This window comes from Aquarana catesbeiana, linkage group LG05 (genome assembly GCF_042186555.1).
Source record: "Aquarana catesbeiana isolate 2022-GZ linkage group LG05, ASM4218655v1, whole genome shotgun sequence".
Classification (NCBI taxonomy): Eukaryota; Metazoa; Chordata; class Amphibia; order Anura; family Ranidae; genus Aquarana; species Aquarana catesbeiana.
In genome coordinates, this window is record NC_133328.1 from 42,334,520 (window position 1) to 42,350,265 (window position 15,746).

General features: G+C 41.9%; 1 long non-coding RNA gene across 1 annotated transcript; it reads left to right on the top strand.

The window, feature by feature from the left end:
• The first annotated feature begins 2,285 nt into the window (after positions 1–2,285).
• On the top strand, positions 2,286–15,344 carry LOC141144209 (uncharacterized). Its single transcript, XR_012244367.1, has 3 exons — positions 2,286–2,779; positions 10,093–10,222; positions 12,220–15,344. It is a non-coding gene; the product is annotated as an uncharacterized lncRNA (long non-coding RNA).
• The last annotated feature ends 402 nt before the right edge of the window (positions 15,345–15,746 follow it).

Below are 15,746 nucleotides of genomic sequence, written 5' to 3' on the forward strand. Positions count from 1 at the left end.
CATTCCCTACTATCCAAGTGGACATAGAGTGAGAATAAATAGTTGCCGAGCGCAGTGAGGCCGTGCCCGAAGCGTGGCGAGCGAAGCGAGCCCGCGAGGGGCCCTCTTACACAGCCATCGCTAAGAAGTGCCGAAGCGCCGTGTACAGCTGATGGTCAGCTGATCAACTTCGGACACTTTCGGCATCTCCTTCTGCTCCGTACTGCGCAAGCGCTGCGTCTGCGCAGTACGGAGCGGACACTATCCGATAGGAGGACAGTATATGTCAGAACACCGGCAGACATCGAGCCTGCAGTACCTGCCGTTGTATACGATCACAGCAGGAGCGTGTCGCCGGCGGCAGGCACGCGTGCCCCGGACCTGGAAGTGTCAGATCATATACTAGATTCATGATCTGGTGTGGAGCGGCTGACCTGCTGTAGTAAATATTTATGGTGGTCAGTCCGCAACTGGTTAATCACTACTATAATTCAGTTCTCATAGCTGTATACTCTTTATGGACCGGGGAAATATCTACTTTTGCACTATGGACCCATTTATTCAGCGACAGCTTCGCCATTAATTAAGATGACAAAGTAATATATACATGTTTTTTTGGGGGCAAACTAGACTTTACTTTGGCAAGATTGTCTTGCAAAAATGTATCCTATCGTCAATGTGATCCCTAGACAAAAAAAAAAGTTTGAATTTTAAATATTATTGGTATTAATAAAAAAGCTATTTTATATTACATAATAGGTATGCATCTTATGAAACAATTTGTCCCATTTAAACTTATGCCCTGTACACACAATAGGATTTTCCGACAACAAATGTTCGATGTGAGCTTGTTGTCGGAAATTCCGACCGTGTGTAGGCTCCATTGGACATCTTCTGTCGGAATTTCCGACAAACAAAATTTGAGATCTGGATCTCAAATTTTCGGACAACAAAATCCGTTGTCGGAAATTCCGATCGTGTCTAAACAATTCCGACACACAAAATTCCACGCATGCTCGGAATCAAGCAGAAGAGCCGCACTGGCTATTGAACTTCATTTTTCTCGGCTCGTCGTATGTGTTGTACGTCACCGCGTTCTTGACGTTCGGAATTTCCGACAACATTTGTGGGACCGTGTGTATGCAAGACAAGTTTGAGCCAACATCCGCGGTTTTGTTGTCGGAAAATCCTATCGCGTGTACAGGGCATTACACTAAAAAGTGCTAGATGAGGTGCTAAGCATGGCAAAGTGATTTACAAATGAAAAAAGGTGGTGTTTTTTTTTACATTTTTGTATAAAACACAGCAAAATAAAAGAAAAAAGAAAAATATAAGCAATAATGCTAAAAAAAGATTGAAAATAAATTAACAGAACAATAATTGCCATGGGGAGAAGGAGAAGCAGGAGTTAGTTAGGGCTGATTAGGGTTAACCATAGGTTAATATAGAGTTTAAATAGCAAAGGCACTATAATGACGTTTCATAGAATGGCAAAATTACTTGCAAATGAAAAAAGGCGCTTTTTTAAATTGTACAATTCTTTTTTTATGTTACACTGAAAAAATAAAACAAATCAAAACCATGAAAATGTAAGCAATGATAGAAAAAAAATAGCATAGCTAAGGGGAGGAAAGTTATGAGTTCATTAGGGCAGATTGGGGTTATATACAGTTTCTCACAAAAGTGAGTCTGTGACATACTGAAGCAGAGCATGATCCCCTCCCTTCGGAGACTGGGCCACAGGGCAGTGTTCCAACATAATAACGACCCCAAACACACCTCCAAGATGACCACTGCCTTGCTAAAGAAGCTAAGGGTAAAGGTGAGGGACTGGCCAAGCAGGTCTCCAGACCTAAACCCTATTGAGCATCTGTGGGGCATCCTCAAACGGAAGGTGGAGGAGCGCAAGGTCTCTAACATCCACCAGCTCTGTGATGTCATCATGGAGGAGTGGAAGAGGACTCCAGTGTCAACCTGTGAAGCTCTGGTGAACTCCATGCCCAAGAGGGTTAAGGCAGTGCTGGAAAATAATGGAGGTCACACAAAATATTGATACTTTGGGCCCAATTTGGAAATTTTCACTTAGGGGTGTACTCACTTTTATTGCCAGTGGTTTAGACATTAATGGCTGTGTGTTGAGGTAATTTGAAGGGACAGCAAATTTACACTGTTATACAAGCTGTATACTCACTAATTTACATTGTAGCAAAGTGTCATTTCTTCAGTGTTGTCACATAAAATAGAATAAAATATTTACAAAAATGTGAGGGGTGTACTCACTTTTGTGAGATACTGTATGTGTAGCACCCAGGTAGGTGCTAGAAGAGAGTATACTTTTTGGTCTTTCTGCATACCAGGAAGATGGTCAGGTAAAACTTAAAGTGCTCTCTGCCTACCAGGGAGCAGGATCTATTGGTTAGGTCTGCTCATTGTGCTCACGTGCAGCTCAGCTTGTTCTACCTGTCCCTTGCTGGTCCAATAGGGAGGCATATTGGACAGTAGGAGGGGACCTGACAAGTGAGTGCACAAGCTTTGGTATAGCCCTCGCAATTGGCAGAGGAAAAGTGCTGCATTGCATGTTGGGATACTGTATATAAAGCCAGAGTACATGTGCTCAGAGTTATTTGAGCTGGGGAACAGAGTCCAGGAGGGAGGGGGCAGCTGCCCTCTCCTCCGTGAAGGAGGCCGTGCGGCCCTGGGTGGTTGACCCAGGGGCCTAGAGATAGAGAGAAGCTGAACCCAGAGGTCCTGCAAAGCTGACTAGAAGGGAGACACCAGAAAGAATCTGATTGTGCCTACTGTGAGTACAGATCTGTGTCTTTGGGGCCTGTCGAGTGAGGGCTGCTCCCTTCAGCTAGAGGAGTCAGTGGACGGGTGTCAGTAAAGGGGATTCTAGAGAGTGTCCTGAAGATAATTTTGTGCATCAAGTCTGCTGCTAGTGAGAGCAAGAAGACTTACCCTTCCATACATGTGGCTGTATGGTCAAAGCAGTGTGACTGCTTCTACTACCAATCCGGTGAGAGTTGTCTTTATCATTTGTGAAAAATTCCAGTTGGAGTGTCCCACTCATCCCTTCTCCCATCCAAGTTCCAAAATAAAATACAAAAACACAAATACCTTGGACTGGTCATTAAGTAACGAGCAAATGGGAGTAAGGATGGGACAAGTGGGAACTCCTAGCAACCAAGCGGGAACCCCTAGCAACCAAGCGGGGACCTTTAGCAACAAAGTGGGAAACCCTCAGCAACCAAGTGGAAACCCTCATTAACTAAGTGGGAACTATTAGCAACCAGCTGCAGGTAACCAGAAAGAGGCCTATGAAGTCAACACTCAGCAAGCCCTACGGGGACAGTGCTACATATGGGTTAATAATCAGGTTAAGCAAACATTATGATGATTCCAATTAAAATAAATAAATAAAAGCTGATCATTGTAAGCACCCTTGTCAGTGGTAAATGATCAGATCACCAGGTGAAACTAAAAAAAAAAACCTAAAAAAGAAAACTAATACAGCCACCACATCTGAGAATTGGTAAGCTGCAATATAATAAATGTTTGCTTTTTGGTTTAATACCACGTTAATCAAAAGTTCTTAAAAGATAAAATAGTAATACTTTTTAAAAAAAAAACATTTTTACTTGTAAGGTTTCTTTAACAGATGTCATATGCAGAAAACAGGTCACACCTTTAATCTACATGTGAATTAAAAAATATGACAATACATTGAGCTCCAGCCCCCCCCCCCCCCACCCAAAAAAAATTAAAGTCAGCAGCTACAAATACTGTAGCTGCTGACTTTTAATGTTAGGACACTTACTTGTCCAGGGATCCAGCGATGTCGGCACCCCAGCCGATTTTTCAATCAGCTCGGATGCTGCTGCCGCCATTGTCTTGTATGGAAAACCGGCTCTTTATGAATGGCCCGGCGGCAGGGGAAGAAGGAGTGGGGCGGAACTTCTGAGTGACTTCGCTGCAGCAAAGTCACCCGGAAGTGGGAGAGGGTACCTGGCAAAACCAAGTACTTGCTCCCACCCCCCCCCGAAAGGTGCCAAATGTGGCAGCGGAAGGGGGGGGGGGGGGGAGAAAACAAGTGGAGTTCCACTTTAAATGTTACTAAACCCAGAACCTGCATTTACTATATCTGGTCTCCCACAGTACACAGAACATGGAAAATGCAATTACTTTAATAAATATAAAGTGATAAATACCTTTTTCTCATCAGCAGTATATAGCAGTCTTGTGACTTCTATCAGTTCCTAGCAAAGCTTGTAAGAGGAGTTTTCATTCTCCCCTGATCCTCTGTCTGGACAGTGCTGATTGGCCCTGTGCTGATCACATGCACCCTCCCAAGAGAAAAAAACTCTCTAGCAATACACACCAAACTGAGCATGTGCAGCCCGTCCCCTGGCTCTGTAAATATCAGGTTATTTTTTGGGGACAGTAGAAAAAGAGGAGGATCAGAGAGACAGGTTCAAACAGCCTTTATACACAATGCAAAGGATTAACCCCTTAGGTTCCACAGTGAGTATAATAAGCATGCGTTCCTGCATATACAGACAGATTTTACTGTTGTGGGCTTAGTAAAATTTTAAGTAAGGGCAGATGATTCATGTAGCATTTACTTCCTGGAACCCATATACCCTTAGCTTAGGCATACAGAAATGAATGTGTGCTTATCTGAGAAAGCTCCTCCTCGCCTCCTCCAGATGAAAGAAAAACAAATGTCCATGAAGACTCCTGGGATGTATGCCATCATTTTGGCCTAGGCCAGAAACCAGGAAGCAACTGAAGAAATGTAAAAAAAAAAAAAAAAAAAAAGTTTAAAACAAGTAAATATAATATATCTTCCTATCTATTTACTAATGCTAGCAGCATAAGGATTAAAAAATAGTTCAAGTTAATAGGAAAAGTTTAGTTTTTCTTTAAATCCATGATCTGAAGCAGACGAGAATCCTGACTTTAAGACATTGGCTGCTGGCTTGCTCTAGGACTAGGTCTATGACGTATAGGAAGACAGTCCTGGCACTTTCACTTAAAAAAAAAAAATCAGAAACGGCAGTTACCTTATTTCAAACTTCACAGTTTCCCTTCAATGTGAGTGATATTTTCTATAAAAAATAAAAAAAAATCAGGGACACAGGTGAGAAGAAATATTTGATACAAGTCAGTACTTTTACTGTCAGCATGCTGCGAGGCTGTAATGACCACATCTTTGAACATGCTGTTAGCAGTATAAATCCCTGCCTGATTTTTATCACCTCTGCATTGTGCAACACTGATTGCTGGCAAGGCCATATAGCACTTCTGTGGCATTAAAAATATTCCAGCAAACAATCTGCTGTCAGATCGTTCCACCCCTGACTTTCTCTGATTGATTCCAACTGAACTTATCATATACAGTGTGATCTGCAGAGTGAGCTCATGTAATGCAATAAAGGTAAAATATCAGGGATAAATGCAATACTATCACACTACACATTTTACTTACATAATTGTTTTCCTTAATTTTGCATTTTGCTGTCTTCCTCACTTATTCCCATTTGTATAAATCTATCTATCTATCTATCTATCTATCTATCTATCTATCTATCTATCTATCTATCTATCTATCTATCTATCTATCTATCTATCTATCTATCTATCTATCTATCTATCTATCTATCTATCTATCTATCTATCTATCTATCTATCTCTCTATCTCTCTATCTATCTATCTATCTATCTATCTATCTATCTATCTATCTATCTATCTCCTGCAGACTGTTTCTCCTGCTCTTTGTCCATACCGAGGTACGGGCATTCAGTTGAAGAGCTGAAGGAAGTGTCAATGGACTACAAGCAGGGCCAGGATAAGGGGTGTGCAGGACGGACGGCTGCTCTGGGCACTGCGGTATCATGTGAGGTGGGGGGCACCACAAGGAAATTGGGGGGAGGGATTTGTGTTGGGAGAGGAAATTGGGAGGGGCATCAGGGGGTAAGAATTGTTCTAGGAGGGAACATTTGCAGAGGTGTGCTAGGAGTGGTGATGGGGGGGGGGGGGGGCGATTTGTGTTGAAAGGGGGGATGGGGAAGAGGTTTTGTGCTAGGAGGGGGTATTTGTGCTAGAAAATGTATTATGGTGGAGGAGATTTGTTCTAGTAGAGATGATGGGGGGGGAATTTGTGCATGGAGGAGAAAATTGGGGGGATTGTGCTAGTAGGGGGGAGGGATTTGGAGTGGGGGGAGAAGATTTGAGTGGTAGAGTATTTGTGCTAGGAGGGGGGATTTCTGCAGGGGGGCGATTTTGTACTGGGAGGCAAGGGGGATTTATACTTAGGGGGCAAGCATGCAGATTCAATTTTTTTTTTTTTTTTGGGGGGGGGGGGGATTTTTGCTCACACATAATCATACATGCATATAGTAAGACACTCGCGCCTTGGAATTAAATTGGCCTATGTATATGGGCCGCTGCTATCCAAAATTATCCCCCCAAAGTAGGGTAAATAAATAAAAATATAAAGGTAAATTGACAGCACTTGCTCCTCCTTATTGTTAATATGCTCTAATAGTTAATAACCTGGGAATTTTAGGTATGACCTGATATTAAATATTAAAGGATTATATCCATATACCAGCTGGGTAACCTATTTGGCACACAACTACCAAGCTGTTATAAGGATATACTCCTTTAATATTTAATATCAGGTCATACCTAAAATTCCCAGGTTATTAACTATTAGAGCATATTAACAATTAGGAGGAGCAAGTGCTGTCAATTTACCTTTATACAAAATCATACATGTTGGGGGAGGGGGGGGGCACAATTTGGCATGTTCGCCCTGGGCTCTAGATGAGCTTGTCCCAGCACTGACTACAAGTATGGTGATCACCAGACTTGTGTTCTGCTGATGCCGTGGCAGATAGGACTAGTATTGTATTCATTAACAGATGTTTGTAAATGAATGACTTGGCTGTCCAGGCAAAGCCCTGCACATACGCAGACACCCCGCAGGTTTCAGGTATTTGGGACCTGGCAGAGCTTTTTGCCGTCTCTGGGATTAAGTTTTGCGTGCAAAGAAAACAAAAGGGTGCAAAGCCTAGTGCATTACCAGATAAAACTTTATTGAAAAGGAAAAACTAATGAGTGCATATTCACAATATAGGCAAGTGAGCTTTCACTCAGAACTCTGATGAAGAGGGTTGTCCCTTGAAACTTGTTAACTAACAAGTATCAGTAATACTTTACCTTATGAGGGCTACCCTGCCACAGGGTCTGGTCTATATTACTGTGTTAGCTTTTGACTATTGTGAGAATGCATTCATTACTTTTTAATAAAGTTTTATCTGGTAATGCCTTTGCGCCCTTTTGTTTTCTTTGTATGTCTGATTTCAAGATTTCCCAGTCTGAAGAGGGCAGCATTGGCACAGCATACTAAGGTGTGATAAAAAAAATAGCATTCCAATGGTCTGTACTGCAACTCTGTTAGTCCTTACGGAGTCCTTATGATGATATTTGCTCTGCCCCCCCGTGCTCACTGAAGCGCTGGGCTGTGGAGGGGATGGGAGCAGCGGCTCAGGCTCTCAGCGGCTCACTGAGAACTTGAGCCGGGTGCCAGTCCCGGCACGTGGGTGGATCCCGACCATATGGTCCCGATCCTTCTCGAGCCTGGACCGGCTCTGTGATGTCAGCCGACAGCGGGCTTCACCCTGCTGTTTGCTGAAAATGGGTGACAGGAGTGCAGAACGAACTTAACTGCTGTGAACCACAGGAGAAGTACAACCAAACGAGCTTTGGCTGCACTTCTCCTTTAAGGTGGCAGTGTGGAAGCAGAGTAGTGCAAGGATAACTTTGGCTGCATGCCGACAAAGGACTAGCAAGAATGTTTTTTTTATTACTATACAGGGACAAATATTAGAAAGATGAAATGTAATTTTAATTAAGCTCCTCAGTAAAGGTTCAGTCCTCCAAAAAACAAAAAATGATATTCCAGTTTTTGACAGATGTTGGAGAGTTAGACCCCCTGGTAGTTACTTATAACTCACGGGGACTCTGTATGGGGAAATTTCTATGCTCTAGAAAATTAAAAGGGGTTCCCCTAAATATTTTTATTTTTGGGTTTAGATACATTTTAAGGGGTGTATTTATAAAACAATTTGCATAGCAATCCACCCTTATTCTGTGCAAATGGGGCAATTCCCTGTGCTGGTCGAATGTTTTTCATTGATTTTAAATTAAAATCAAACCTCTTGACCTCCGGAAGATTTACCTCCCTTCACGCCCAGGCCATTTTCTTGCGATACGGCACTGCGTTAATTTAACTGACAATTGAGCAGTTGTGCGACACTGTACCCAAATAAAATTGATGCCCTTTTTTTCCCACAAATAGAGCTTTCTTTTGGTGGTATTTGATCACCTCTGCTGTTTTTATTTTTTGCACTGAAAACAAAAAATTATCGACAATTTTGAAAAAAAACAAAACAATATTTTTTACTTTCTGCTATAAAACATATCCAATACAATAATGTAAAAAATCTAATTTCTTTATCACTTTAGGCCAATATGTATTCTGCTACATATTTTTGGTAAAATAAATCGCAATTGATTGGTTTGCGCAAAAGTTATTGCGCTACAAACTATGAGATATAATTATGGATTTTTAATTTTTTTTTACTACTAATGTTGGCGATCAGCGACTTATAGTGGGACTGCAATATTGCGGCAGATAAAACGGATAAATGTGCTGTGTAAATTTTTTAAGAATACACACTGTAGTGATTTATCCGGATAGGTGACTTTACCTATATATGATTGCTGCATTTTAATTTAGTGATTGTAAACGTTCAAATGAAAAAACAAACAAACATGTCATACCAACCTCCGTCTTCTTGGGTCCCCCACTGTCACTCCTTGTCCCCCCCCCTCCACCAAGTGCCTCCATAGCAAGCAGCTTGCTATGGGGCACTTGTGTGTGCTCACTCCTGTTCCTCCTCCCTAGAAACAGCTCCCTTCTCACTAGACATGTGCGATTAGTTTTGTACAAATCGAAAATTCGTACGAATTTCCGGAAATTCGTACTTTGGTACGCATCCGAAATACTAATTTTCATGCATACGAATTCTGTACAAAATACGAAATTTCGTTTACGAATTTCGGATCCAAATACATAATGAAAATTCGTAATTGTTACGAAAAGTTAACGAACCTAAAAGTTAAAACCCCAGGAAGTCAGCACAGCACAGGGATGGTGAGAACCCCTCCTAATGGGCACAGCGGGTGTACACTCAGACCCGGGAACTCAGCACAGGGATGGTGGGAACCCCTCATAATGGACACAGTATGTGTACAGACCTGGGAACTCAGCACAGGGATGGTGGGAACCCTATGGGAATTTCTATGCTTACGAATTTTATATGAAATACGAAATTTCGTTAACGAATTTCGGATCCAAATTCCATTACAACAGAAATGTGACTGGTGTTTTGTTCACCAATCAGAGGAAGTCAGCACAGCACAGGGATGGTGGGAGCCCCTCATAATGATAAATTTTCGTTGTTTTGCGAAAAGTTTACGAATCTAACGAAAATTCGTACTTTGTACGAATCCAGATTGAATTTCGGACACAAATTACGAAACACTAATTAATTTTCGTACGAAACAAAACAAAACAAATTTATTGACGGCGCACATGTCTACTTCTCACTGGCTGTGATTGACAGCAGTGGGAGCCAATGACTTCTGCTACTGTCTCTGAGCCAATGAGGATGGAGAGAGAGGAGAGAGTCTCTGTTCTTGTGCACATCACAGGATCGAGATCAGGCTCAGGTATAAGGGGGGTCTGGGGGGGGGGGGTACATACTGAAGATTTTTTACCTTCATGCAGAGAATGCATTAAGATAAAAAACCTTCAGCCTTTAGAACCACTTTAATTATTTTCATTACCATTCTAGATAATAATAATGCATTGTAGCAATTATATTGAACGTGTTTTTTTATATTTTCCATCAATTTCCTAATGCATCATGTAATATGTTTTTCTCAGTGGCGAACCTCTATCATAAAACATACTGTACTGGTGACCACTTCCTGACCTGTAGAAATAAATCCACAGCAATGAATTTCCGTTGTATTCCCAGGTCTAATATCCAAGTCAGAGATTGCTGTCTCTCCGTCTCTCCGTCAGTATATGATGAAGCCTTGGGTTTTCCCTGGACATGTTACAATTGCAATGTGTAAACGCAAGAGCATGAGAACAGTTGCTGCAGGGTAAGCACAGTATAAAGTTTTATTTATACACTGATAATATACCAAGGTTTAAAGTGAACCTGTACTCCAGTTATGGGAGATAAATGTTAGTTCCTAACCAGACTATGGTTGTCACCTGTCTGGGATTCACCTGGACAGTCCGGGTTTCAAATCATGTGTCCGACTTTTAGACTGCCTGAAACCCGGACACAATATACATAATGGACTGTGGCTCCCCTAGTAACCAAGTACCACAACCGCTGAGTGCATAGAGGCGCGCATGGGCCCCATCCCCATACACAGACAGAAGAGGAGAAAGGGCTTGATCTGCTCCACCTCCTCTCACCCCTACCCCTTTGTCTGCCCACCCACACTCCAATCTGTGCCTCAGAAAAGGGATGTGTTGGAAATTTGAAGCTCAAGAACTGGCAGATACATTGTGGATAAAAGGTGTCGATACCTGAGCTTCCATCCTCAGGTCTCCCCCCTCCCTCCCTTCTCTCTTCTGCCTGTCTCATAGACTCGGCTGATCACAGAGCGCCGCGCGCGACCCGAAGGGTCACGCAGACAGCGCTTGCTGGGGAGGACATCCATGGACATCCTCCCGGCAATTAGGGCCCGCGTGGCAGCCATCTTTCGGGTATAGCGCGGGTGGCAAGTAGTTGAGATAAGGTACATATCATAATCACACAGCGCCCCCGTCACCCATTTTTCAGCACTCCTGCATCGCACTTTGTGCAGCGAACTACGCAATGTCAGGCCCCTCCCCCACTGCCTTCTGGAGACACACAGGTCCCAGAAGACAGCAGAGACCATTCAGAAAGAGCAGCGCGACTGTTTCCCTTAGTAAGGATGTCGGCGCCTCCGCTCGGAACCGATGGACGGGTCAGCTTCAGGTGAAGACATCACGGGCTCCCTGGACAGGTAAGTCCTTATATTAAGTCAGCAGCTGCAGTATTTGTAGCTGCTGACTTTTATTTATTTTTTTTCAGGCGGAACTTTTCTTTACCCACTTGCCGACCAGCCGCCGCAGTTTTACTGCGGCAGGTTGGCTCGGCTGGGAAAATTGACGTTACCTTTCGTCACTTCCCATTGTGGTCACTATGGGCGCACGCACATGCCGCCGGAGGCACGCACGTGCACGATGGAGCTGAAGCGAGTGCCCGGAGGGCGCGATGACCGCCGGGCACCCGCGATCGCTCGTGACAGAGCGAGAACCGGGATCTGTGTGTGTAAACACACAAATCCCAGTTCTTTCAGGGGAGAAGAGACTGATCGTGTGTTCATACTATGTATGAACACTGATCTCTCTCTTCCCCTCGTAAGACCCATCCCCCCTACGGTTAGAACACACTGAGGGAACACAGTTAGTTAATCCCTTGATTGTCCCTAGTGTTAACCCCTTCCCTGCCAGTGACATTTTTACAGTAATCAGTGCATTTTTATAGCACTGATCGCTGTATAATTGTCAATGGTTCCAAAAATGTGTCAAAAATGTCCAATTTGTCCGCCGCAATATCGCAGTCACATAAAAATCGCAGATCGCCACCATTTCTAGTAAAAAATTAAATAATAATAAAAATGCCATAAATCTATCCCCTATTCTGCAGACACTATAACTTTTGCGCAAACCAATCAATATACGCTTATTGCGATTTTTTTTATTTACTAAAAATATGTAGAAGAATACACATCGGCCTAAACTGACGGAAAAAAGCAAAAAGTAAAAGATTATGGGGGTTATTTACTAAAGGAAAATCCATTTTGCACTGCAAGTGCACTTGGAAGTGCAGTCGCTGTAGATCCGAGGGGGACATGCAAGGAAAATAAAAAACAGCATTTTAGCTTGCACATGATTGGATGATAAAATCAGCAGAGCTTCCCCTCATTTCAGATCTTCCCCTCAGATCTACAGCGACTGCACTTTCAAGTGCACTTGTAGTGCAAAGTGGATTTGCCTTTCATAAATAACCCCCATTGTGTTTTTTTCAAAATTGTCGCTCTTCTTTTGTTTATAGAGCAAAAAATAAAAACCGCCGAGGTGATCAAATACCACCAAAAGAAAGCTCCATTTGTGGGAAAAAAAAGGACGACGATTTTGTTCGGGTAAGGCGTCGCACGACCGCACACTTGTCAGTTAAAGCGACGCAGTGCCATATCGCATAAAATGGCCTGGTCATCGAGCAGCAAAATCTTCCGGGAAGTGGTTAAGTTTTCTATCTTGACGCTTTGATGTCTTCCTTGGTCTACCAGTACACTTCTCTTTAACAACCTTCCCATTTGATTTGTACTAACGAAAACCATCATTAACACCTAAACAGGAAAAAACAAGGTTACAATGGGCTAAAGAAAAGCAATCATGGTCTGTGGATGATTGGATGAAAGTCATATTCAGTGATGAATCCCAAATCTGCATTGGGCAAGGTGATGATGCTGGAACTTTGGTTTGGTGCCTTTCCACTGAAATGTATGAAGACGCCTGAAGAAAACACGCAAATTTCCACAATCATTGATGATATGGGGTTGCATGTCAGGTAAAGTTACGGGGGAGATGACAGTCATTAAATCTTCAATAAATGCACAAGTTTATATTGAGATTTTGGACACTTTTCTTATTCCATCAATTGAAAGGATGTTTGGTGATGATGACATCATTTTTCAGGATTTTTTTTCTCATGCAGATGTTTGTTTTAGAACTGCAGAGTACATGGTGATTCCATAATATTTTCCTCAGAATTGAGTGATTCCATATTTTTTTCCTCTACTTAATTTGCAAAAACAGTTGCAACTGACTACAGTTTTCTTTCTTTTTTCTTTTTCCTAAAGTCAGAAGGTTGGAATGTTAAATGAAAATAGTTTTGAGGCATGTTTGTGATTAATTTTTCTTCTACACAATCAAACAATTAAATGAACATTTTCTAATGCCACGTACACACGACCGGACTTTCCGGCAGAAAAGGTCCGACGGAATCATTTCATCGGATATTCCGATCGTGTGTGGGCTTCATCAGACTTATTCTTTCGAAAATTCTGACGGAACTAGAAATAGAACATGTTTTAAATCTTTCCGAAGGAATCAATTCCTATCGGGAAAACCGTTGGTCTGTATGCTATTCCGACAGACCAAAAACGACGCAAGGGCAGCTATTGGCTACTGGCTATTTAAAGCGGAGCTCCACACGATTTTTCTACACTAACTGCAGCTGATTACCGCAATGTCCTAATGACAAAACGGCACTTTTTTTTTGCAGGCTTTACCTTTCTTGTTGAAGCTCTCTTTGTTTTTTGCAGGAAGCACAGGCTGCGGTTAGGGGCGTGTCTAGAGCGGCTAATTTCTCACTTCCTGTAAGCTGCACTGGCTCCTGGGAGCTTGTGTCATTGTTCCCAGGAGTCAGTGCGGCCGCCTGTTCCAAGAGTTATCGAGAGATTTCCATAGTGGGAGTGACATCATTACGACGCTGCTCATTGTGATGGCAACCGGAGCTGTTGACGGCGCTCCGATTTCGGTCTAATGCGCATGCGCGAGATCTGAAAAGAACGGGCGGTGCATGCTGGTCGATCAGCAGCACCGTATCCCGGAAGAGGATGCCTGTGGGCTTCACATGCCCACAGGCAAGATGACAACCATCTAGATTTCATTATCAAAGTTCATTTATTAAGCCAAAACAAACAGCAATGTCACTGAAAAACGGAAAAGGTGAGTTCCCTATTGCTATATAGTAATCAATGTCATTTGGGCAAAAAAAAAATTTATCAGAGAGAGTGGAACCCCGCTTTAACTTCCTTTTTCTAGTCCCGTCGTACGTCATCGCGTTCTAAACGATCGGACTTTGGTGTGATCGCGTGTACGCAAGTCCGTTTCAGAGGAGCTCCATCGGATATCCGTCAGAAAAACCGTCAGAGGTGTGTACGCGGCATAAGAGTGGTGATTCCATACTTTTTGACAGGCCTTGTATTAGGTTAAGTTTCATAGCCTTCAGGAGCCATTTAAGCCTACTGTGCCCTTAAAAAAAAAAAAAAAAAAAAAAAAAAAAAAGCACAAAAATAATTGAGTCCCCCTGCTTTATCACCTGGTGATCCTATTAGTAATTCTGTTATTTTTCAACTTCCTTCAACAGTATAAACAAAACAAATTCCACACTCAGTGCATTAACTGCAATTGAAACAGGAAGCAGCTTATATTAAATATCTTGATATGAGAGATATAAGTGATAGTCTTTTAAAACTGCCGCAATGTTCCTTTAAATAGTACAATTCATGTGAAAGAAACAATGAGTAACAATAGAAAAATAAATAAATATAAAAAAAACTTGCATTCAAGAAATTAATATACATATATATGATACAGACAACATTTTCCAGCAAAAAAATGTAGACATTCTTATCATATAGCGGGTTTCTCCCAAGTATGGTAAACAAGCAGTTAGCTGGATCACTGAATGAATATAAAAGAAGAAAGCCTAAAAAATAACTAATGCAGCCACCATGTTTTTGGATTGGTTGGCTGCACTATATTGCATGTAAGTTTTTAGGTTTAATACCACTACAATTTCTCCTTCCCCATTGACTCCAATCCATTTAGGTTTCCCGAAATCTCCCAATATTAAACAATATTTTGGGAAAGTGAAAATTCTCCTCGTCCCTACTTTTCATAAGGGACACAAACAACTATATAAACAAGACAGAGGCTCCAAACGTTCCCCGCTCTATCCAAAGCATAAACAACATCTTGGCTGGAGAGATTCTTTGGGTGTAAATAAATCGCTCACACATTAAATATCATTTCTTATGCTGACAACTGTTCTAGCAATCTTCCTGGACCGAAGTTAGCCGATATGCATTCAGTTCTGAGGATCAAAGGCCTGCCAAGGAAAGCGTTGCATATCTAAATAAGCTTTTTGAATTTTTGACCTTTATACATGAAATATACATTAAAAATTTTAACAGATGGTTGTCGAAATGTAGCCCAGCGTACTGTCACAACTGGTTGGATGCTGCGTTTTACCTGTTGCCAAAATGCTGGATTATTTATTTATATCGTAAGATGAAGAGAAGTTTTTAAGGGAGGAGGGGGAGGGGAAGACTGTTGTGTCTACTTGGATGTCAAAACTTGCTGAAAATAAAGGACTACTATAGAGGAAAATATTGAATATTGTATTCTTGTGACTGTATAGGGTTAAAGTGTATTTACTACAAACCCAAGAATAAAATGTAAAATATTGTAGTTACCCAGTCCTTAGATTGGGTGATTAAATTAGTTCCTTTTTTTCAGTTTTCTTTTGTTTATTTTACCTAATGATCCTGCCAGTAACACTTCCTGTCTTAGGGTGACAACACTAACTCGCTGTACAGTATATATATGGAGGAGCAGTATTGTCACCCTAGAAGAGATTACAAATACCCCCCTCCAATTTTCTCATAACATAGCTGGTGGTGGTGGGGGGATCTGAAGCACGCTCACATGCTAAAAACGTACACAGATCCAGTATTAAGCTAGTTACATAGTTACAGTGGGGACGGAAAGTATTCAGACCCCCTTAAATTT